Here is a 24,784-nt window from a genome sequence, read left to right on the forward strand (position 1 = left end):
AACCAGGGGAATGGGAACCAGGGTAAGGGGAACCAGGGGGCGGGGGAGCAACCCACCGAGAGCCACACACACCCACCGAGAGCCACACACACCCACCCAGAGTCACACACACACACTCAGGAGAGCAAGCAGAGCCAGGGGGCGGGGAAGCAAGCACAGCCAGGGGGCGGGGCAGCAAGCACAGCCAGGGGGCAGGGGAGAAAGCACAGCCAGGGGGCAGGGAAGAAAGCACAGCCATGGGGCAGGGAAGAAAGCACAGCCAGGGGGCAGGGAAGAAAGCACAGCCAGGGGGCAGGGAAGAAAGCACAGCCAGGGGGCAGGGAAGAAAGCACAGCCAGGGGGCAGGGAAGAAAGCACAGCCAGGGGGCAGGGAAGAAAGCACAGCCAGGGGGCAGGGAAGCAAGCACAGCCATGTTTCCAGTGCATGGCTATTCTGAACAAACCACACGTGAGGGTGTTACCATCATAAATTGATTACTGCAAATATTCCTCTCATAAATGTATAGCTGCTAGCTCCAGTAATGTGGATGCATATAAATGTTGATATCTTTTAAAAGGAAAAATGTATACAATTAATTTTTAACTGTTTTGAATTATTCCTTGATCAATTCGTACTGTGATAACTACTTGTACTTTTATGCATTTACTAAATGCGAATAAAGTTATTTGACTGATTGACTCAGTTCGTCATCCCACCTTTGTACCAGCGTCAGAGAAGGACTCGACATTACCTTTAATACGTAGCTCACACCTGTGACACACCTGGCACATTTCCTCCTTGCCTAGTTAAAATGCTCCCTAAAAGTCCATAATGCGCCACATGATGTCATGACGTGAAACTCAGGGCAACATGTTGCACACCCAAGTCTGTTCCATGCCAAACACAGCGATGTGAGCATCAGAACCATAACATTTGGTGACATTTTGTTCTAATGCCATGCTAGGTACCATGTACGCATTTTAATGCACACTGTTCCATGGAGCTGCCAACCACAATGACATGCTCAGCCCATTCCAACTCCTTAAGGATCCTCAGCAGAGGCCTGGTTTCCCTTATGCCAACTCCAAAAGTTCACTTCATCCTGTTTTGATGCCAAGTCACGCTAAACAAATGCCACGGTGTCATGATGCCAGCCCCAGAGTCACCTTCATCACATACCAGCCGGTCCTGTGGCTATTCCAAGTGACACAATCTTAACACCAACCGCAAAGACACCATCAGCACATGCCCCTTATGCCAGCCACGCAGACATTCAGCCCATGCCAGCCTACTCTCATGTCAAACCCAGAAAACACTCTTCGTGTGCCATTCCTCGTTAATGCCAACCTCAGAGTAACACTCAGCATGTGGCTTCCTACCTTATGGCAACTGGAAAGACACATTCAGCACGTAATGCCTACCTCAGAGGAATACCCAGGACATGCCATGGTGCCCTCATTCACACCCATGCCTACTTTGGGCATGCCATCTTAACTTAATGACAACTCATGAAAGCACTTGGTACATTCCATCCTCTCCTTTAAACACCTCTGAACTCTGCCAGGTGGCCATGATGCCAAACCCAGGGTTACATTCTGCACATGATGCGAGCCTGTCTTAATGACAACCTCTGAGGGCACGATCACGACATGCCACTCTGCCCCCCTTACATCTTGCTCAAAGTCACCCACAACACATTGTACATCCCGGATGCCACTGGAGAGGCAGTTCAGAGTCGCCAAACAAGCACCTCCTGACAGTAGTGCCCCGGGCCGCCACCCGCCATCAGCTGCCCCCTTACCGGTCTGGGCGCGCAGCACAGGATCCCAAAGGTGAGCCAGAGCAGGGCACGCTGCGGCGGTGGGCGCCAGGGTGCCATGGTGGTGCACCCTCCCGCGCTGGACAGGACGCCGCCTGTCGGCCGGAACTATCCCTTGCTCTCCGGATTCCCCAACCAGGTTATGCTCCCTACGACAGCCCTGCAGCGGCGAGAAGCCCTCCTGACGTTATCTGATGCTGGGGTAGGGGACCCTCTTCCACACAAGGCACCTCAGACTCCAGCCATGCTGTCTCCGCTCTGCACCGCAGGGTTCAAATCCCTCCCGGACTCACACGCCCCGCTCTGGCAGGCAGTCAGTCAGCGGCGCGCCACGCCACAGCAACTCCACGCTGTGCTCGTGGCCAGGGGCAGCGGAGTGCTCGAGGAAGCGCCGTGACTAAAGGCAGGCCCAGGCTGATCCTTACCTGATCGCTGCTGCCCTCCTCCTTGCTGCCGGTACGGATTTGCGGTGGGGGCGGGCACCACAATGTGCCCCGCGCCCCCTCCGCTCCACCCTCGTCAGGCTCCTCTCCGGTCTCCCTCCAGGCATGGGAGACCGGCAACACCGACAAAGGCTTCCCCCAGGCAGGGGGAAGCGGCAAACAGCAAGGCTTCCCTTTCCCTCCCCCGGGCTGCGGGTGCGGGACTTCCGGCCGGCCGCGAAGGGATTGGCCGGCCGGCCAGGTACTTCCGGGTCGCCGCGGGCAGCGCGGCGGCCCTCGCTAGGCAGGCAGGCGGGCAGAAATCGCGAGGTGGGCACTCGCTGGTGGCGTGAGAGGACACGGACGGCGGGAGGGGGCGGGAGAGGACACGAACGGCGGGAGGGGGGCGGGAGAGGACACGAACGGCGGGAGGGGGGCGGGAGAGGACACGGACGGCGGGAGGGGGCGGGAGAGGACACGGACGGCGGGAAACGTGCACAGGACAGCAAGGGCGGCGGAAAGGCACACGGAGGGGGCGGGAATGGACAGCGCATCTGAATTCACTTTCAGTGAAAGGGGAGGGAACGGGAAAAAACGTAACTCCGCCCTGGGAAAAAATCTCCGGAACGCCCCCGAATCTGGTCCAGCCTTGATGGACAGATCCGGCACTCAATGGCTAGCCTCCATTTATGGAGCTAACCAATGAGAGCCGGGGGACGTTCCAGGAGTCCTTATTGACGACATAGGATTTCACCTGCGCTGAAGAGCTGCGCAGAGCGCAGCCTTCGGCAGGCGAAACCCAAAAATGACTAACCAGTGACCTGGCCTTAAAACTAGCTAGGGAAAGTCTGGAAGAAACATCTGCCAGATCAATAGTTGATCAATGGGCCAATTTCATTTCCAAAATATCTACTCATAATGGTAACCATAATGGACTGGGAGATAGTAATGTTACTCGAGCAGTAAAACGGGTAATTCATATTAACCTTCCACATGCAGTACAAAGAATGAAACGACTTAGAAATCGGCTAAGGAGAGACCTGACAAAATTTCCCAATAACGGAGAAACCAAAACTGCTCTAAAAGAGATAAAAACAAAAAATAAGGAAGTTAATCTGGAATGAGAAAATGGCAGCAAACAATGATCTTTGGTCTCAAATGTTTCATGCCAGTAACCAAGGAAACTGTAGAGAGTTTTGGAAGATGATAAATAGTCTAACTAGGCCCGATAAAGCCGTAGTCTCGTCAGTATTAACTGCCACGGAATGGGAGAATTTCTTGGGGCTGCATCTAAATCCGCAACCTGCAAAACCTGGAACTAAAGAACATTGCACACGGAAGGTACCTCCAATTCCAAGACAAGATATGGATCTTAATATAACGTATGAGCAAGTGGTTAAACTAATAAAGAGGCAGAAAGATGGAGCGCCAGGGCCAAATGGTATACCCTTTGCCCTTTATAAAGAGGTTCCAAATGCTTGGGCAAGACATCTTGTGAATGTCTTCAAAGAAGTAGTTAAGAAAGGAATAATACCGGGAAGCTGGAGAGGGTCTTTAATATCCCCCATCTATAAAAAAGGAGATTGGGCGGTACCGGAAAACTACCGCTTAATAACCCTACAGGACACTGACTCAAAGTTATTTAAGGGGCTTTTATTATCATCCTTATCTGAATGGGTAAAAAATAACAGCATTCTCCCGCCTAACCAAACCGGTTTCATCAAGGGGTTAGGAACAGCTACCAATCTCTTAGCACTATCTATTTTTATCGATAAAGCGATTATAAAAAGACAACCCTTATATCTATGCTTTGTTGATTTTAAATCAGCTTTTGATTGTGTAGAAAGAGAACTCCTATGGGGTAAGCTACATGCACAAGGGATACCTCCCTTATTAATACACCTGATTTGTCTTCTGTACACAAAAACTTGGGCAAGAGTACGTATCGGTAATGGCCACTCATTATCAAAGGAAATACCAACGTTAGGTGGAGTGAAGCAAGGGTGTGTACTGGCTCCTTTATTATTTAATTTATTTTTAACTGATTTGACCCAGGCCTTGAACAACATAAATGCACACCCTCCAAAGTTTGCCGATATGCATATATCGAATTTGCTCTACGCTGATGACGTTATCCTTCAAAGTAATACAAAGGTGGGCCTACAACGGCTAATAACATGAACACAGGAATATGCGATGGAAAACAAAATGGTAATAAATGAATCTAAGTCCAAAGTTATGGTTGTCAAAAAACAAAAGAAGGCAGTGCAACTCAAAATGGTTCTTGGGGAAGGCACACTTGGAGCAAGTCAAAACCTATAGGTACCTGTGAGTTATATTTAACGATAATGGTAACTTTAACCCCCAAAAACTGGATATCATCAGGAAGGCAAACGCATTGACGGGTGCGTTTGGGATAATCAAAAACTCTACAAGTAACTTATCTTATCTCCCCCTCCTTAAAGAGATATCGGCGAAATTGTTGCCTTCCTCATCTTACGGCAGTGAGGCTCTAGACGGAAAAGACGCAACAATCATTAATAATGCTATTGCAAAAACTTTCCGCACCATATTTTGCTTACCAACAAATGCCTCGCAAGTGAGGTTGGAATTCGGTCTGAACAACCAAATTATACGCACGGAAGGACCATATAATTAAGGTATGGAATAGAGTAAAAAATGATAAGGAGAACTTCATTTCGCAGCTTTTATGGAAGGAAATCGAGGGTAATAAAAAATTATCTGCGTGGAAATATCTGGACAACGCTTTAGATGAACTTGGAGTTAGAGGGATCTGGACCACTACTGTAACCCAGGAATCCTTCAAAAAAGTTGTGAATAAATCAACAGATTACTTATCATTGATAACAGATAAAGAGACCCTCGTTAAAAGGAAACACGCCTGGTCCATAATAAACGGCTACAAAAAAAAAGAGGTCTCAGCAGTATCTGGACACGGCATGGTCGTGGAGAAGCAAGAATATTTTTTCTAACGCTCGATTCGGAATATGGCCAGGAGAATCACATGCACTACCTTGGAAAAAACTCAAAAATAACATACTGTGTCGGTTGTGCAAAATTGTTGAGGAAAATATCTTACATCTCCTGTGCATCTGTCCAGAACTAAAAAATGAAAGATTAACTTTATTAAAAAGGTTATTCAATGAAAGACTGATAAGAACTTGTAGACAAGCACTGATTCAATGTCTCTGTCCAGATGATCTACCCATTAATTCTGCTTTCGCAAAATTCTTAACAATTGCACTGAAAAAATTAAAAGACCAAAACATTGTTTTCTAAAATGATTATATTTACTGTTAACTTTTAAACATATGTGCTCACTTTATTTTTGTTTTTTAAACAGTGTTTTAAAATGCTTTTTTATAAATTTACCGTTAGTTAGAAATAACAAATTTTTAACAAAGTAATGTAACTAAATGTACATATTTGACTATTCATTAGTGGTAAAGATTTTAATTAATCAATAAAGTACTACTACTACTACAGTCAGTTTGGGAGACATGATTTTGGGGCGCTCAGCCTGTCCCTCGGTGGACCATTTATATACGTGCCAGAATTGTTTTGGGTTATTCGTGGCGCAGGCCAAGATCCCAAGATTTCTTGGCTTTTGATTGAGCATGCTTATGGAGTGACCTTGCTTCACAGACCTTTATTGGGTCCCCCTTTGATGGCTTTCCCTAGGGCAAGGCGCGCCTGCCGACAATCAACATTATACCAGCGCCCATCTTTCGGGACAGATACTTTAGTATTCTTTCCCCGCTTGAAAAAGTAGGAGCGTAAGAGTTTGAAAAATGTGGTATGTGTGCTTGTTACATTGGCTAGATCTCTTTTTTGCTGAACACAGGCCTCTAGTTCTTTAGTGGTGTGATCCAAACTCTGAGCAATATTATCTAGTAAGACTGGCGATTCTATTATCTTTACCCACTTAAGCCTCCTTTGATTGTTAGTTGGAACGACCTCACCTAAGTGAAGCCTATTCCTGGGGTGTGAATCCGCCACTTGGCAATTCAGGTGCAGGTTTCCACATAGTGGGTTGTGGTCGCTTTCTAGCCTATCAATGACCTTCATGTCCACCACCAGGTGCCATAGGCCCTGGCTTACCAAGACATAATCTATTCTACTGGCATGATAGCCATTGTTAAAGGTGTTCACTCCCTGTCTATCTGATTTGGTGTGCCCATTTAGAGCCCGTAAGCCCTGCTCCATCATACAAATATTATTTAATTGAATGACCACATCAGTCCATTTCCTGATAGGCTTCAACTCTAGCGGAGGAATACCCCATTTACTATCTTCTACCTCTGACCAATAACCATCTTCCAGAGTAAGGGGTTCAAACGTTGTATTAAAATCCCCCGCTATTATCACTTTTGAAGGATCAGGTTGCATATCAAGGAGGGCTTCGAGGGCCGCTAAAACTCTCGATCTTTTCCCCCTTTTGCCCCTGACATAGATGTTAAATATCACTATTGATAAATGATCACGCGTGGTCAGTCTGATTGCCTGTATGTCCTGACTTTGAGTGGGGAAAACCTTAATATTGGCCTCGAGCTCTTGGCAAACCCAAATAGATAAGCCACCTGAGGGCCTTCCTTTTGCGCCCTTGTCTGCAGCTCCAAAAAAATTCAGATACCCAGCACAAAACTGTGGTATTTCGGCCCAGGTTTCTTGAAAGAGGCATATATCATGTGTCTCTACAAATGTGTGCCATTCAAGCAAGCTCATCTTAGAATTAAGACCTGCGATGTTCCAGCTCAGGATGCTACTTTCTGATGGAGGAATTTCTAAGACCTGGGGCATTATAATAAGCGGAACTGGAGGGCTAGCCACACCTGATACAGATGTGCCCAGATTAATGTTAAGCCCTGCCAAGTTCCCATTCGTGTCTCTACTTTCAAGAGGTGAAAGACCCGGAAAATGGGATGTAGTTTGATTCAGTGCTGGTGAGATGATCGTTCCTAGCTCACCCTCAGCTTCTAGAGATGGAACCACAACCGTGTTAAAAGGGAATATACTCTTCTGGGGTGCCTCCCTAAAAGATGTAATTGTGGGGCCTCTATGTGCCCTGGGTATTTCTTTAAGTATTAGTCAATCATTATTCTCAAGAGTAGAGCAGCCTTGTGATCGAGGCAGTCTCTGAGATGCCATGATGTCATGGCCAGGGAGGGAGCGTCTGAATTGTATTTTTGAGTTCTCAGGAGGGCTAGTTTGGAACTCCAGTGTAAAAAGATTCTCGACTAGGTCAGTGCTGTTCATAGTAAGTTCAATACTGTCAAGAGGATGGCTAGGGGAAGAGATCCTACGAGCGGCTGTAATATCTTCTCTAATCACCGAGTAGCAACTTCTCACATGCCTTATCCAATAGATGGCCTTGTTGGTTAGAGAGTCCCTATTCTCAATACCGCCATTAGGGTCAAGTCTTGGGACATTTACGATATAGATTTTTGAAGAGTTTGGTAAATTATGCTCTCTATCTGGCCCCAGACTAAATCCTGGGAGTGTTAAGCCCCTGTTTGCGTTGGCTTTGTCTCTGAGGGGCTGAAATTTCGTCCTATCTAATTGTGTACTCTGCAATGTAGTGGTGTTGGTGGTGCCTACGGCGGGGACTATGTGCCTCTGGTTGAGCATTCAAACCATTTAAGCCTTTTCTAGCTGGGTAAGATTTCAGATTCAAGCTCGCCCCTCTCAAGGTTTTGCTAACAAGTAAACCTGGGTTAGTCAGATGGCCTGAAAGATCTTTGGTTGGAGGACCGAGACGGGTTACCATGTTGTTTGCGCCCTGTAAGCTACGCTCTCCCTGAGGCCCCACCCCTGCTACTAGAGTTTTAACCAATGCTAGTATCTCCTCCAATGAACCCTTCATTACCTGCACCTCAGCTCTCAATATAGAAATTTCTTGTGAAATATCTTGTAATGACTGCGCTTGTACTCTTGCAACATTAGTTTGTTCTTGTGGGACAATATTTTTTGGGGGTTTGAGTGTGTGCTTGCATTAAGTTATCCTCCCGTTCCCTATTCTGCGTTTGTATGTCTACAAGTGGTTGGAATCTATTAGTGTAGATAACAATTGGGTCTATATGGGCTACATGGTCATTATCTAGAGAGAGGTCACCAGACTCACGTTCAATTACAGTTGATAAAATAGCACTATGGTCCTGCGCCCCGGTGCTTGTAGTGGACGGCTGTTTCTTTCTAGCCTTATAAAACATATCGGGGATAACAGGCTTTACTTGCTTTGCAGGTAGCTTCTCTTTTTGGCTAGATTTAGTGCTGCTATTTACACACTTTAAAGGGGTTGATTCAAGAAGGTCCTCACACTCACTAATAAGCGTATCTATTCTGTCCATGACACAGTTATTTGCTGCAGCCTTCTGTGACTTTTTTGCCTTTTTCCTAGTGTCACTTCTCCCCCCCTCACTCCCCTCCCCGCTTTTTTCCAGTGACTTCCGCTTCCCCATTGGCCTAGATGTGATTGAGCTAACACTGGCTACACTAGGGTGGCTAATAGCCCGATCTAATCTGCCTCTACCACTGGGCCCCAGTAGGCCTTAAAAGAAATACAGATTTTAAAAAATGGGTTATTAAAACTATACAAATAACAATGAGAGATCTAGTTCTGCCAGGTGTACCGCCCACTAGTCCGGAAGTCCAAAGGCAAGCGCAAAAAGTGCCACAACACAGGGAGGTACAATAACTTAGGTTTTCTCAGCATGCTTTGCTTTATGAATATACAGAGTCTGAAACGAAAGGGCGGTGGCCCAACCCTGCCTCTTACTGGCTGTGACGGGCTAGGACGGGCCCACCCTTGGCTCGGACTTCGCGCGCGTCGCGGGTGGTGTAGCGCGCTTTGGAGCGTGGGCGTCTGGGCAGCTCCTCCCCCAGGCAGCAGTGTATTGTGGGACCTGGAGTCCCCCGAAGCAGTGGCAGAAGTGGCGAGAAACCTGCATCGCGGGTGGCGTTGCGTGCTTTTGAGTGTGGGCATCTGGGCAGCTCCTCCCCCCAGGCAGCAGTGTCTTGTGGGACCTGGAGTCCCCTGGAGCAACGGCAGTGGTAGAGTGGCGAGAAACCCGCATGGCGGGTGGCGTTGCGTGCTTTTGAGCGCGGGCGTCTGGGCAGCTCCTCCCCCAGGCAGCAGTGTCTTGTGGGACCTGTAGTCCCCTGGAGCAGTGGCAGCGGCAGAAGTGGCGAGAAACCCGCATCACGGGTGGCGTTGCGTGCTTTTGAGCGCGGGCGTCTGGGCAACTCCTCCCCCCAGGCAGCAGTGTCTTGTGGGACCTGGAGTCCCCTGGAGCAGTGGCAGAGGCAAAAGTGGCGAGAAACCACTTGAAGTCATCAGCTGTGTGAGTTTTGCCGATGACGTGGGCCACAAGAGGTGCACTGGGCACTGCACATCAAATCCTTCTCCGATGTTGGCAAATCCTAAACATAATCTACAATAAACAACATTACGTGAATTACAGTTGGAAACAAAGGTTAACTCTTGTTTCAAATTGGCATGTTAAAAGGCCTAAGTGTCAAATGAGAAAGTACATGCAATGAAGCTGTCATAGCAGAAGTGACCTTTGAGTTGGTAAAGCCGCCATGCTGTTTCTAGAGTTCCTATTTTGGGGATATTTTGGCATTGTGTCGAAGAATGTACCAAGTAATCTTTGATGTTTTTGCCCTGTTTAAAGGCAAACACGAGTACTCGTAGTCAGGGGTCTACACTCTCAATTAAGTGCCAATTTTTGGTGATCAAATTCCAAATTTATTGGTTTGGGTGCAGAAAGTGGTTACACATACCAATTTGTCTGCAGGAGTGTTATTCTTGGGAGTGAGTAGTTTTTTTCTCGGACAATACCAAGCATGTTTAGATAACCTCCTGGGGCAGATTCTCCATTAGGGCTATGGAACTGCACCCACCTGACATTGTTTCCTTTACATTCCTGTACAAACATTACATAGATGGATTTATTTAGAGATCTGTTCATATCTCTAAATAAACAGATATATAGATATAAGTCTGGGCTGTGTGTCCCAGGCTGCCTGCCCCACGCTGAATCAGGAGATGGAAGCCAGGCAGTAAATCAACTCTCTGAACTGCAATGCACGACGTAGGGCTTACTGTTCTACTGCCCTTCATTAAGAATTATTGTCATTGTAGTCTATGGCAGTATTCTCTATAGGCCAGTGACACTGTCAGCATCATGGCTTGGGGCGTTGGAGACTCCATCCCTACGTGAGAGAAGTCATCCTTCATTCACAGGCATAGATCTCACCCTTTTCCATTCGTCACAGTAGAAGTGGATGCAAGCACCATTCATGTGTGTTTTGGTGCCTTGTCTTCAGTAATAGTAAGTGATAGAATGCTACTCTTCTGTTATGTATATTGTGCTGAGACGTGCTAACCTCCCCTACTCTGAAACCCCAGGCCCTGACTCGCCGGCTCCATTAGAAGTGGAGCTGCTGCATTTGTTCCCCCATGAAAGGGATGCAAAAGACAAGCAGGCCAGTGTTCTTGTTCCCTTGTGACGTTGATCCAAATATCTGAGTCAAGGGCAAAGCAGAGATATGTGCTTACAATAGACAATTATCTGCTGTATGACATTAAAACTGGCCTGATTCTCATGCCCTTAACAACATTAATACCAAAAACATGGATTGATTTATGAACCATGAGTGTTAAAACGTTAAGGGGTTGTGATTGAGAGCTCTGTTGCTGAGGCTGAAGCCAAAGCAAACGGCCTGTCAGTAGGTTGGCCTCTCTGCAGAGCACACAGAACAATGCTCATATATTCCAGTTGTAATTTAAATTTTATGAAAATGTATGTGACGGGGGTGCACAGATGATAAAATATATACAGGCCAAAAGTAAACATATTGCTTAAATGTGAGTGAGTGCAGTGTATGTTTGGACGTGGTGAAGTGAGGGAGATGCAAGGAAGTGCATTCAGGGAAGATTAAAAAGAGGGTGCTGAAGAGGAAAGAGAGGTGGTTGAAGATGTGCAGATATTTTTTTTCAATTTGTTCTTCTGGAGGAGGATCCAGCCTGGACTCACGTTTGTCCATTAGGCTTGCCTTTGTCGCTCACCACATAAAAGTCATATCAAACTTTTACGCCCACCTGTGAGAAAGTGCCATCTTTCTTGCATTGGTAGGCCCTCACTTTTTTCTGACTGCTGATGTGCTTTGACTGAGTGTGCCCTGGTCTCCTGCCAACCAGGTACCCAGGGCCTGTGTTCCTTCCCTAAAACTGTGTTGACACTAAAACCCAATTGGCATCTCTGGCCACCTATCAGCCCCTAGCAAATGGTACCCTAGGTACCCAGGGCTTGGTGATCAGAGAAGACCCCTGAGGACTGCAGCACTTATTGTGCCACCCTCACGGGCCCTGTACCCTGACACCCACACACTGCCTTTGCAGGCTGAGTGTCTAAGTACAGAACTAAACCAAGAGTCGACATGGCACACATCCCTGTGTGCCATGCCCACAGAACCCACTGCCCTGGCATACTTCAGTCACCCCTCTAGCTGGGTGCCCTATGCCAGAGGTGTGGGGACAGGTGCATGAGCCCTGTGCCCCTACAGTACCCCGGGCCATTCCTGGGCACTAAGTTCAGTGAGGCCATTCAGAGTATATGGTGCTGGGAGGTTGTCATTGCGAACTCCACAGCACCATAATGGCTACACTGAAGACTGACAAGTTTGGTACCAAACTTCTCATCACATTAAACCCGCACTGATGCCAGTGTGGGATTTAATGTAAAATGCACCAGAGGGCATCTTGGAGATGCCCCCTGAAAACCTAACCCACAATCCACGTCTGGGCTGAGTGGCTGCTGAGGCTGCCACACAGCAGACATGTTGCTGGACCCCTGGGTGGAGAGCCCCCGCTCTCCTGGGCCTGCAACAATGCACATCCTGGGTGAGGTGCTAGGTCTCCTCCCCCAGGATGGGCAGGGGGAAGCTTCAAAGGTATTCCACCTCTGTGAGATTCAACAAGAAGAAGAGTTTTCCCAAAGGCTACTTTACTTAAATGTTGGTATACATCCAACTTTTATTCCAACATGGGTGACAAACAACCAACAATCTGATTTATTTTCTAGAAAAGTATCAAAGTTTATTGTTTACAAATCATCATTTCTTTCGTATTTTATTCTTTTATCTTTAGTATTAGGAACTTTTTTCCATATAAATTCATATTTTGGACAAAAAAAGAAAAGAACATTTTTTACATCAAAATAAATACAATATACAGTTCTAAACAGAAGAATATTTCACTCTACACAAAAAATATATTACCCTGGTAACAACAAACCATTGACTGAAGACAAAATGACAGGAGATCCCTGCCAATTCGTTGGTCGCAAAAGAATGTAATGAGACCTCGCACTGGTCGACGCCCGTTTCGGCGGCCCAAGGCCACCTTCCTCAGGACCTCTTCCAAATACACAAACTCATATACCCAGGGGATCTGTAAAATATGATAAGTACCGTCACCACATAAAATACAAAAAGAATATTTGACATGTTTAAAAACAATTTTGAACATTGCTTAGACCTAACACAGACCACCCTACGTGACCAACCGTTATGAGGAATATCCTCAGACAAATTCATACAGAAAATTTAAAAACACACACAACGCCCAGTGATAAGAAATTCACAATAAAGGAGAAAGAATAAAGTTTCACAATCTATTCGTTCCAGGGATTGATCTTGAGGCAGCTCAATTTATTTATAGTTACTTTTCATGATCTCGATCTATAGTTTGCTGAGAGTTACTTATATTCAGACACACGAGTAATTTATTCCATTAATTTTTCAGGTAGTTCTATCATATAGTTTTATATCCTTTCTTCTGTATCCCTTAGGTTCAGAAGGCTGTGACCGGACCCCCTGAGAATCAAGGAACCCATGTTAAATATATATATCACCTTCTTAAGTTAAGAAAGAAAACTGCCTATTTACAGAGATATCTTACCCCTAATGAATTCATTTTGCTGTTATAATGGGGTCTCGCAGTCTTTCTTCGTGAAGTGGTATCCAAATTATGCCTATGCTAGAAAAGGGTGGAACAAATGACCATAAGTTAGCAGCATGCGAGGGAAGAGACCAATACTGTATAAAGAGACAATAGACTAAACCTACCTCTCTTTTTTATGCTACTTCCTAAGAGGACATCAATCACATCTTTATTAGATAATGGGCTTTCGAGAAGTGCTATCGTGTTTATTCCTCTCCGTCTATATTCCGCCCCTGACGGAGAAATGACAATTTCAAAACGTTACTCAGATGCAAAAAAACGTGAACACGACTCGTGTTACCTCCTGTTTTTAACAGCGATTATTACACCCATCATACCCTGGCGGTGGGTTTTGCTGTAATGGGGCCTCCAGATCACATTTAGTTACAAAAGACATACCGGACAAGAAACAGATTTAGTAATGGGTGGTGCTGTCACTCATAATTAGAGTCAAGTAATGCCGATTAAGATATACAACTCAAACAATATGGGAATATCTGTGAGATTCTCCAGACCATTTGCTGTACCCAGCAACTGGCCCCCACCAGTTCTGACCCCCACTCTGGCGGGAAGACTGGTGGGAAAAACTACGTCAGGAAGGGGTGGGTGCCAGCCTATGCCAACCCCACCCCTCCGGTGGGGGAGACGAGGTGAAGCACGACCCCGGGCTCCAGCCATCTTGAAGATGGGGAGCCCTGCCTAATCCCAGCTAAGCTCCTGCCCCCCTCCCACAGGAGAGGAGCAGGCTAGGGGATGTACCCACCCCAGAACAGGGACTTATTGGTCCCTGCCCTTGCCCCACCTGTAACGCCCCTAAATTCAGTATTTAGGGGCTCCCTGAACCTTCCTTCCTCAGATCCCGATACCAAAAGAAGAAAGAAGATCAAGAAGAAGAAGACCCGCCGCGCAGCTGCTAACAACAGGATAACAACAACTGACTTAGCCCCAGCCCTACCGGCCTGTCGATCCTGGAACCTGCTCCTGCCTAAATCCCGGCGACTCCTGCGGACAGCCACCTTGGGACACCCAGAGGACCTGCCTGCCTTGACCCTCCTAAAGATTGGGACTCCCATCAGCAGAGGCTCTGCTGCAACAATCCCCCCTGGTGCCAGCCAGGAAGCTCCGGACCAGCCCACTCTACACCGGGCGAGCCCAACCAAACCAAGACCACGAGGACGTCCCCCCAGCGACTGGGACTCGAAGTCCAGTGCCCAAAGACCCTCCTCGAAGAACCAGACAACGCCTGCAGACTCATAACCAAGGACTGCCACAACCGCGACCAACTGAGTGTAAGCTTTTCCGACACCCAAAGACACCCCTGCACCCGGCGCCCTACAGCCCCCTGTGGCTCCCTTTGGGGTACCTACCTGGGCTCCAAGATCCCAACTTACCTCTCGAAGTGCTGGTCGCCCCTGGAAAGTCTCCGTCCCCGAGCCTTCCCATTGGATAACATTGAGCGTCCGACGGCTCAATAGCACCCTGCACCCAGCTGCCCGAGTGCTGCTGGCTGTGCCACCTTTGTCCTGTCCTACTTCTCCCTTTGCCCTGAGCAAGTGACCCGGAGCCCAGCTCCCACAGCTGCATGGCCTGCTAGCCAGCAGCCACCAACAGGAGGCCCCCTCTCCCTCATTGGATAACAATGGGCCTAACTACCTCTGCACCCGGCCGCCCCTGTGCTGCTGGGGGTGAACTAACTACTTACCTGGCCCTGGGGGACCTCTGAGTCTATGCCCAGAACGCTAACTTCAACAGCCAAGTACTCACCTGGAAACCGGTAACTCACTTACCTGCCATTGGATAACATTGACTGGTTTGACTCGAAAAATCTTCTTAATGTGAAGTTTTGGAAACTAAAAATATTCATATAAAATCACTCGAATTCTGAATTCCGAAGTACTCACATGTGATCAGGGGAGAAGCCAGTACTGCACCTTGTAGCCCAGTACTGAACCGCAAAAGTAATCCTTACCGGGTTTACTAGTAATCTGTATTTTCTCCATAGGAATCCATTGTCTGTTTTTCTATGAAATTTCTTCTAAGTGTCTACTTTTGAAAACTTGCAATATTCTTCAAAAATCATACGAAATACTGAAACGCAATTACCTACCTGTTTTAAGCTGAGACCCCAGTGCTGGACTTAGGAACCCAGTACTGGATTACAAAAGTAACGAGATCGTACTTTACCTGCAACCTGAATTTCTTCCCATTGGATAACATTGTCAGATTTTCACTGAAAAGTTTCGAAGTGTGAACTTTTAAAACAGCTTTATATTCATGAGAATTCACTACAGTAACTAAAACGTTTTTACTAAATTGGTTTCAGTTTAGAATCCAGGACTGAATCTAGGATTTAGTCCTGGAACTACTAAAGTAATCTGTATAGTAATCAACTGTACTTATATGCTGAAACCCATCGCTAAAGTGTGTCTAGAATTGTGTTGGCTTCTGCAACCCCTGTATCTATTGTGTTCACAAACTTTATTGCTTCCTTGCAAAGTAATTACGTGAGAGTACTCATGCCAAGAAAAGTATATTTTTTTATGCCTGTTGGTTCTAAAAATAAAACAACTATATCTTTTGATATAAAAACAATTGGCCTGGAGTTCAGTCTTTGAGTGTGTGAAATCCTTTACTAACTGAGTGTGTACAACAAATGCTTTACACTGTCCTCTGGTACTGCCTTACTGCTCGACCAAGCTACCACTTTTGAGAGTAAGGTCAGTCCTGACTTTAACCTCTGTTATACATCTGGGGTTGGTGGCCCCTATACACACTGTACCTCATTCTGGTCCATTATATATGGAGCCACTTTCCCACATCACCACTTTCAAATGCCACCAGCCGCCACTGGTAATTTCTTGTTAACAGTTTGTTTCTTAGAATTAGGGCTTCTCTGAAGTAATCTTTTTTACATGAGCAGTTTCTACGGCGACATAGAAATTGGCCGAAAAGTACACCATCCCTCAGGGCCCTTGGGTGACTGCTATCGTACAGTGACACTAAGCACATTTTGAATGTCTTTTCAAATATGCTTGCAAAATCTGCATAAACATTATTCCTTCTCGTAATTGCGTACTCTTAGCAATTTATTCACAGAGGTTAATATGAAGACCTTTGATCAGTGCAAGGTAGACTTCCAGCTTTTGGACACTTCACAGCTCCAATACTATTAGCTCCGCCATTGGGCCCTACATCCATCAGTATATCCCGCAGTCATCCACCCTAATACCCCCTTTGAAACACACATACGCACTTTGCAGGCTCAAAGGGTCACATATCGAGTGCTACAAAGCTCCACACCATTGTGCACACAATCCTATCAATTGACATGGCTGACTACCTTGCAGGTAGAAATATCACCCAAACGATGGGAGACTCTGTGTCCAGATGGCCATTTTGTTGAGGGAAACAGCTTATAAACTGATATTCTAATGGTACCGTACGCCAGTTCGACTCGCAGCTATTTATCCGGCACTGCTCTCTACTGTTGGTACTGTGGGGAAGAAGTGGGGGATTTTCAACATATGGTGGTCTTGCAAGTTTATAACACTTTATTGCCAAGAAATCCTTGTGTCACATTAACGAGTTATAGGTTATCCTATCCCGTCATCATATCTTATAGCTATCCTAGGCATTAGTCCCTCAGACTTACAAGCTATGACACACCGATTGGAAGCATATTAGCTATCTCCTTCTTGCGGCACATCAGCTTATAGCACTCATTTGGAAACAGACGCCCCCCCCCTCATCAGCGCAATGGTTCGCCCACTTCTGGCATATCATAACCATGGAACGGATATCTCACAACCTAGCAAAAATAGAGAAGCAGTTCCAACACATATGGAAACCTCTAATCCAGTACTTTATGCACTTAGGATTTACTTGTTTTAGTCCTGTGAACAGGGCCGTGCTGGGAACCAAAACCGCCCTGGCATAGTGCTCGGCCGGCGCGGGGGGGGAGGGGGGGGGGGGAAGAGAGGCTGGGGGTGCGACCGACCTCTTTGCCGGGGCCGGTTTTCGGCCGATTTTGTTACAGGGCCTATTTTGCAGCTATGCCAACTGGCCCCCACCCTTGCGGCGCACTGGGGAATTGCCCGATGCCCACAACGGCCAGTCCGGCCCTGCCTGTGAAGATGCAATCGCTTCAGCTCTTTGACTAAATGCTGCCCACATTCCGCGCAACTGCATTGCCGGTTTCTTGGTGGAGGAGAGCACGGTACATTATGACCCATGTGGAACAACACCACTTCCTCTCTCATCCTTTCTAGCACATACTTATGACATTCCCTTTCTGTAAGATTGCAATATGCCCCACAGGCTCATTAGGTAATAACCACACCAGTCGTTTGTGGTAAGTATCTTTTACTTTTCAACTGTCTTAATTCTTATTAATTACAATATTCCCCGGGAGCGCCGGACTCAGCTTCTCCCTGTCTCGGAGTCCGCGCGCCAATGCGAGACTTCCGCTGACGTTATCACGTGGCATGCGTGGCAACACTAGACCGCTACACCACATCTCCCCCCTTTATACAACCCAACAATATGTAACTGTAACAGTCTTACTTGCGTCCCATGTCATATTCTTCCAACCTTCTGGGGAGGTTGACCTGTCTGCCCCGCCACGTCTGGATACTACGATTTCCCATGATGGGAGATTGTTCAATCAGTTCTGGGTTCTGTGTAACACACGCGTCCATGTCTCCCCTTTCGATCTCCTCTTCTTGCACCGCTCTCGCCGGGTTGTGGGAGGCCTGTTCGCCTTGCTCTTCTCTCGTGCCTAGATCTCTCCCATGTTTTGCAGCTCCTCCGCTTTCTCTGGCACTACTAGGGGACTCCCCCTTCTCCGGCGTGACCTCCTCTGTCTCCTTCATGGTGTCCCAATTTACAACACGGCTGCATTTCGCCATCCGGTCTTGAGACCATATCTTCCCATAGCTGAGTAGGGCTGATCTGGAGTCAGGTTCCATAACTTGTAGAGGGGGGGTGAATTTACTGTCTCCTTTCTTCTTCATCGTGGGATGCTTTACTCTCACCCACTCCCCTCTCTCCAGAGTGGTTTCTTTGGTGTTGTGTATCTTGTTGTATTTCTCCGTATATACTGACTGGGCTTTCTCTAGCTTCTTCCGGACTACAGCAGGTGACCAGTGGCTTTGAATAGTGAGGTGTTTCCATGCAACATTGTCTTTCGTGAATGGTTCATGCCCTCTCAAGATCCTGAACGGACTGTAGCCCGTGGTCGTGGGTGTTATGCGGTATGCCCACATCAGTCGTTTGAGTTTCTTCTCCCAGTCCTTACCCTGACTGATCGCCGCTTGGACAGACCCCATGATTACTCTATTGAAACTTTCGGCGAGGCCGTTTCCCGCATGGTGAAATATCGGTGTGTGTCTCACGGCTATGCCATTCCTCTCCATGAATGCGTCCCACTTGGCTGAGACGAACTGCAGTCCATTGTCACTCAGTATCCCTTTGGGGATCCCTTCCCTTATGAAGGTGTCTGTTAGGAATGTCAGTATGGTTTCCGTTTCTGTGTTATCCGTTACATCCACTTCTGGCCACTTCGAGTACCTGTCTATGAGTACCGTGACGTACTTTGGCGTGTCCTGTCTGTCCAGGATGGGCCCTAGAATGTCTATGGATATTTCCTCCCATGGGTTTTCCGGACAATCAAACCTCCCTAAGGGTGGCCGTAATACTCTTTGGGTCTTGTTCGCATTGCTGCATTGTTCACATGCACGGACGTGTTTCTCGACCTGCAGGTCCATTCCTGGCCACCAGTAATCTTCCTTCATTCTCCATTTGGTTTTGACTATGCCGAGATGACCTTCATGCCCTATGTTCAACAGGTGGTTTGTCAGGGACTAGGGGGGGTCACTTTGGTGCCCCTTAACAGGAAACATGGGTTGTCTCCGATCGAGAGTTCCTCTCGGACTTCCGAGTATTGTCTTAGGTCTTTGTCCATCAGCCTCTTGTCCGGCCATCCTGTGGTCACGTATGACTTCACGGCATTGAGTGTCATGTCTTTGGCATACTCAATCTCCCATCATGGCAATGGCATACTCTTCCCATTCGCTGTTGGTTTGGTCCTCCGCCCCTTCTTTGGACGCCGCTCTACTTAAGAAATCTGCTACCTTGTTCTTGTGGCCAGGTAAGTACTCTACTTCGTACACGTAGTCGAGTAGTCTCAACGTCATTTTCGCTATTCTGGGTGTTGCATGGTCGTGTCCGCTCATTGTGAGCACCTTCACCAAAGGCTTGTGGTCGGTGCGTAGTAAAAAACGTCCCACCCCACAGAAATTGACGGAACCTCTCCATCGCCCATACAGCTGCCAACATTTCTTTCTCGATGACGCTGAACTTTTGTTCGTTGGGGGCCAACGCTCTTGATGCAAAACTTATCGTGGTGCTTTCGCCCTCTGCTGTAATTTGCGTCAGCACGGCGCCTAACCCTCGATCGCTGGCGTCCGTGGTCAATACGGTCAGGGCGTCCTGATCAAATCCCTGTATGGATACGGCTTTGCAGATGTTGCGTTTCATCTCTTCGAACTCCTTCTGTTCCGCTTCGGTCCACTTGAAAATCGTTTTGTCCTTCAATATTTGTCGCATGCAATGAGTTTTTGAGGCAACGTGGGGGACGAATTTACTATAGAACTCTGCCATCCCCAGGAAGGTTCTAATGTCTTCTTTGTTCTCCGGTGTAGGAGCGTCTCTGATCGCGGTCACGTTCAAAGCTTTCGGTTCGATCCCTCGAATACTTATTTCGTGCCCCAAATAGGTAACCGAATGTACTCCGAATTTGCACTTGTCCCACTGGGCCGTTAGCCCGTTCTGCATCAGAGTGGCCAGTACTGTCCTCACCTTCCTGTCGTGGTCCTCTTGTGTCGTCCCCATTACCAATATGTCATTTGGAAGAACTGGATGCCATCCATTTTGTGAAAGAGCCGGTACATCAATTTTTGAAATACAGCAGCTGCTGAGGCCAGTCCGAACGGCATCCTCAAGAATTTATAACAGCTGAATGGTGTGATAAAGGACGTGAGATGGTTGCATGATTTGTGTAGCACCACTTGGTGATAGGCCGATGTCAGGTCAATTGTGGTAAACCATCGCACTACTCTGGTTCTTGCCGCATTTTGTTTATTTTGGGAAGTGGGAACTTGTCAACCACAATGTTTTTGTTGAGTTCAAGGAGGTCCACGCACAACCTCACCTTCCCATTCAGCTTCTGCGCGACCACCAAGGGCGCTAGTCATTCTGCGCTGTCAATCGCTTCTATTACACCGTTCTCCTCCAACCTCTGGAGTTCCTCCTGCACGGCTGTCCTGCACCTGAACAGAATGTTGCGCTCTTTATGGCACGTAGGTTGTGCCCCTTCTTTCAAGCAGATTTTGTGTGTGAATTTCGCCAAACGGCCTATGGTGTCTCTGAAAACGGCTGGAAATTCATCTCTCCTCCCCTGCGCTCCGCAATTTTTCTCGTCCGTTGTCATGAGAACTTGTGTGTGTCCTCCCGGGTTCAATTTGATTCCTAGGGCTCCTTGGTCTCTCCAGCCCAACACCGATGGTCCCTTCTCGGCTACGTAGAGTTTCCCCTCCGTTGTTCTGCCTTTGAATCCAAACGACAGCGGGCGGTATCCTACCATAGGAATGGGTTCCCCCGTGAACGTCACCGGGTGGATGTCCGACGGTAACAGGTGATGGCCCGTCCTGGGTGCAAATTCCTTCTCCCACACGCTCCTCTGAATGATCGTGTAGGGCGATCCTGAGTCTGCCACCATGGTCACTGGTACTCCTCCTATCACCATTTCACATTTGGGCTTCTTGTCGGTGGTGCATTCCAAGCCCAGGACTTGCTCCCCTACCATCAAGATTTCCTCGTCTTCCTCAGTCTCCTCGTCTTCATTTTCATTGTGTGATTCTGGCGCCACATATTTGACCTCGCTTCTGGATGTCTTCTTCCTGCAAACCTTTTCGTAATGCCCCATGATACCACAATACGAACATTTGGCTCCAAATGCTGGACAACACTTGTCGTTGGGCGCTTGTGTGATGCTACCACATCTGTAACATGTGTTCTTGTGCCAAACCCTCTGTCCTTGCGGTTTGCTTGTTTTAGAGGTGTACCTTTTCTGGTTGCGTGCTCCAAATTGTCCTGTTGGCTGTTTCACTTCTGTCGTTTTCTTGTCCATAACTTTGTACACTGCTGCCCCTTGGTTGCTTTCCTGTTTGGCTGCTTCCGCGCACCTCTTCGACATCTCTGCTTTCTTTACCAATGCCACTACTTTTTTTAGGGGTGCGTCGCCATTCACCCACAACTTTTCTTGTACCGATGTGTTGACCGTATGCATGATTATCTGGTCCCGTATTAGTTCTTCCTGTAGCGCACCAAACTTGCATGTGATGGCTAATTTCTGTAACGCAGCTACGTATTCCTCCACCGACTCCCCCTTTGTCTGTTTTCTTTGGAAGAAATTGAACCGGTCTATGACTGTGCAGACGACGGGGCAGTGGTGCGCGTCTAAATCCTCCAATGCATGCTGAAATACATTTGTATCTGTGGCTGGTCTTTCCTTTTTGACTAGGTGAAGGTATTGGCATTGCCCCGCTGGGCCTAAGTTATGGAGCAGTATTTTCTTAAGTCGTGCGCTTGAGAACTTCTTCTTCTAGTGCTGAGAGGTAGTTCAGGAAGTATGGTTTCCAGTCTTCCCAAGGCATCGCTGGTTCGCCCATCTTGGGCAAGAACGGCACCGGGTTTGTCAGGGAAAACGTTTGCGCGCACATGTTCCCGTTGGCGATGGCGCGTGGCTCTGGGATGTCGTCGCTGTCTGGAGGCGTAGTGCTGCGGTGTGCGTGCTCAGACGTCGCGTCGTCCTCCTGGGACTGATGCTCCGCCCCTCCGTGGCTTTCACCCCAGTGCGCCAGCTTACTTGGCCTCCTGCGGTTTCCACTACCTCACTGCTTCGCCTGCGTGGCTGGCGCCGTGGTTGCTGCCCTGTGGGCTTACTTTTGTACCCTCCTGACGGCTCCGGTGATGCCCGGTTGCGCTGGTGCAGAGCAGTGTGTTGGCTGGCTGCGCTTTAGGTGTCTCTGCCACGCCCCCGGTAGTGGCAAGGCTGGTGGATTTGCTTGGCCCGGGTTAGGTGTTGTTTGGTCCCCAGGTGTGGGTTCTGGGTGCTCTGTAGGTGAGACTGGCACCCTCACGACCTCGTCGCCATTGTAAGATTGCAATATGCCCCACAGGCTCATTAGGTAATAACCACACCAGTCGTTTGTGGTAAGTATCTTTTACTTTTCAACTGTCTTAATTCTTATTATTTACAATATTCCCCGGGATCGCCGGACTCCGCCCCTCCCGGTCTCGGAATCCGCACGCCAATGCGAGAACCCTGGCCGCCGCCGGACTTCCGCTGACGTCATCACGTGGCGTGCGCAGCAACACTAGATCGCTACACCACACTTTCCTTGTTTAATGTGAGTTTTATACAGTTATTAGATGACGCATAATGTAGTCTTTCTTGTACTTGATAAAGCACATGGACCTGTGAAGTCGTACTTGAAATGTTGTGCAATGAACAGACACCACATCACAGCCATTTGTAATGTTTGAAATGTGTTTATGTACCAAGTAAATGCAAAGCAAACGTGTACAACTATGTGGAGCTTCTCTCAAACCATTAAGCATCGATTAGTTACAGCTTTGCTGCAGCTTATGTTTCATAAATGCTTACAATGCTGCCAATTAATCGCAAAAATCATAGTAATAATTTTTCATGTTATGCTGCAACCCTTTGAGATTGATTTCAGTTGGTCAACACTGAAGTTGATAGTGTACTACGAACGCACCTTGCATGCACCAATTGTCGAATAACAAACAAAATTTGAGTTTGAAAAAAACAAAACATTTGAGGGTTTGTGTTAGAAATGTCCAAATGTAAGTGGATTTGGTTAGCCATATTTGGAAAACCATCTTTGAGGAATTTCCCTAAAATGAGTACATTTTTGGTTGAACACAGAAGATGTTGCAAAATTGACAAAAGGAAAGAGAAACATTCATTTGGAACTAGGAGGGAAACTGAAGTTGAAAATAACCCAAAAGTTATTTCTGTGAACATTTTGTAATATTGAATGAGAAAAATAAATGCGATCTATTTTTCACATTCACAGGTCACACTAAGAAAGTAATCCTTTTTTAAAGACAGACGGAAAGCAGGTATATTAGGAAGAATGATGTGATGATAGCTTTAAAAAAAAATGCAATCATCTGAATACTTAAACTTGAAATGAAGTTGAAGGAAAAGGAAATGTGTGGGCAGTTTGCCAATTGGTTTATCTTGATTGCTAATGTAATGCAAATATTTATTTCAGAATGTTTAACTCTTTAGAAAGCTGAGATAATCTGCTTTAGTTAATATGGCATATTGTTATCTTCTACAATTGAACTCGAGAAATGGCTACAGAGAAAAATGAAGGGAAAAACTGTTTCCAAAGTGTTTCAACACTAGTTTGATTAAAAAATCCAATACATCCAACAGAGCTTTATTTTGAGTGTATTTGCTTGACTGATCAATGGTCGTATTGCTACTATAGCTAATGCGAATATGTTGGTTGCAATTTAACAATACTTTGAACATAATATTACTGAGCTTAAGGCCGACCAAAACTACAATTGGTGACAATCATCGGACGGACCGCATTACATTTGTATTTAACTAGATGGTATTGTCAGTTTATTCAGCTTTTTGCCATTGATCTACCAGTGGAAAGAACACCAAACATGTAAAATTGTAGCCTTCCTGCCCGATCTCTCATCTGGTCTACTAACGTTTATCGATTACTCCGTTCCAGCCAACAGTGAGCTCCTGGTGTGTGGAAATGCATACACCTTTTACATATCCAAACTCTCTTCATTAACATCATAGACAATTATGAGAAATGTAATCCTCATTTCCTTAAAATTATAGAGAACCTCAAAAAGATCCAAAGATGCACTTACCTCCATGTGTAAATTCAAGAATCTTTTAATGTCATTATCTACCAAAGACCAGAAAAATCCCACCTTATGGCACTGGTTAAACGTGTTCTAGTCATGAGCTCACAGACCATACATAGGATACTTTACTACTTTTTTATTATTCATCTTGGATACCTTTAGAGGAAACCAGTGCAAGTTAAGAAAGGCATTTCTATTCAGGCATTCAGGCATGGCCGCACTGTGCAGAAGAGGAACATATAATACCGGTCTCCTATGATGGTACATTTTTCTCTCATGCTTTATAAGCAAACTCCATTTTGTTTTTTTCATTGTACAACAAAGAGTAGAATATCAACTTGTATTTCATAGTGTGGCTATTCAATATGATATTATTCTCAAAATCAATCACTTGAAGTTGCCTATTCTTGAACTTTCTGGTATTCCTGATGAGGCTAAAAATAACCACAATAGGGAACTTGTGCCTACCGATGTAGCAGCCACCCAGGAAGAGGCAGCAGTGTGCCTACAGGTTGGATCTATCCTCCCTCCAAGTGTGGGGATGCCAG

Source organism: Lissotriton helveticus, chromosome 8 (genome assembly GCF_964261635.1).
Source record: "Lissotriton helveticus chromosome 8, aLisHel1.1, whole genome shotgun sequence".
Classification (NCBI taxonomy): domain Eukaryota; kingdom Metazoa; phylum Chordata; class Amphibia; order Caudata; family Salamandridae; genus Lissotriton; species Lissotriton helveticus.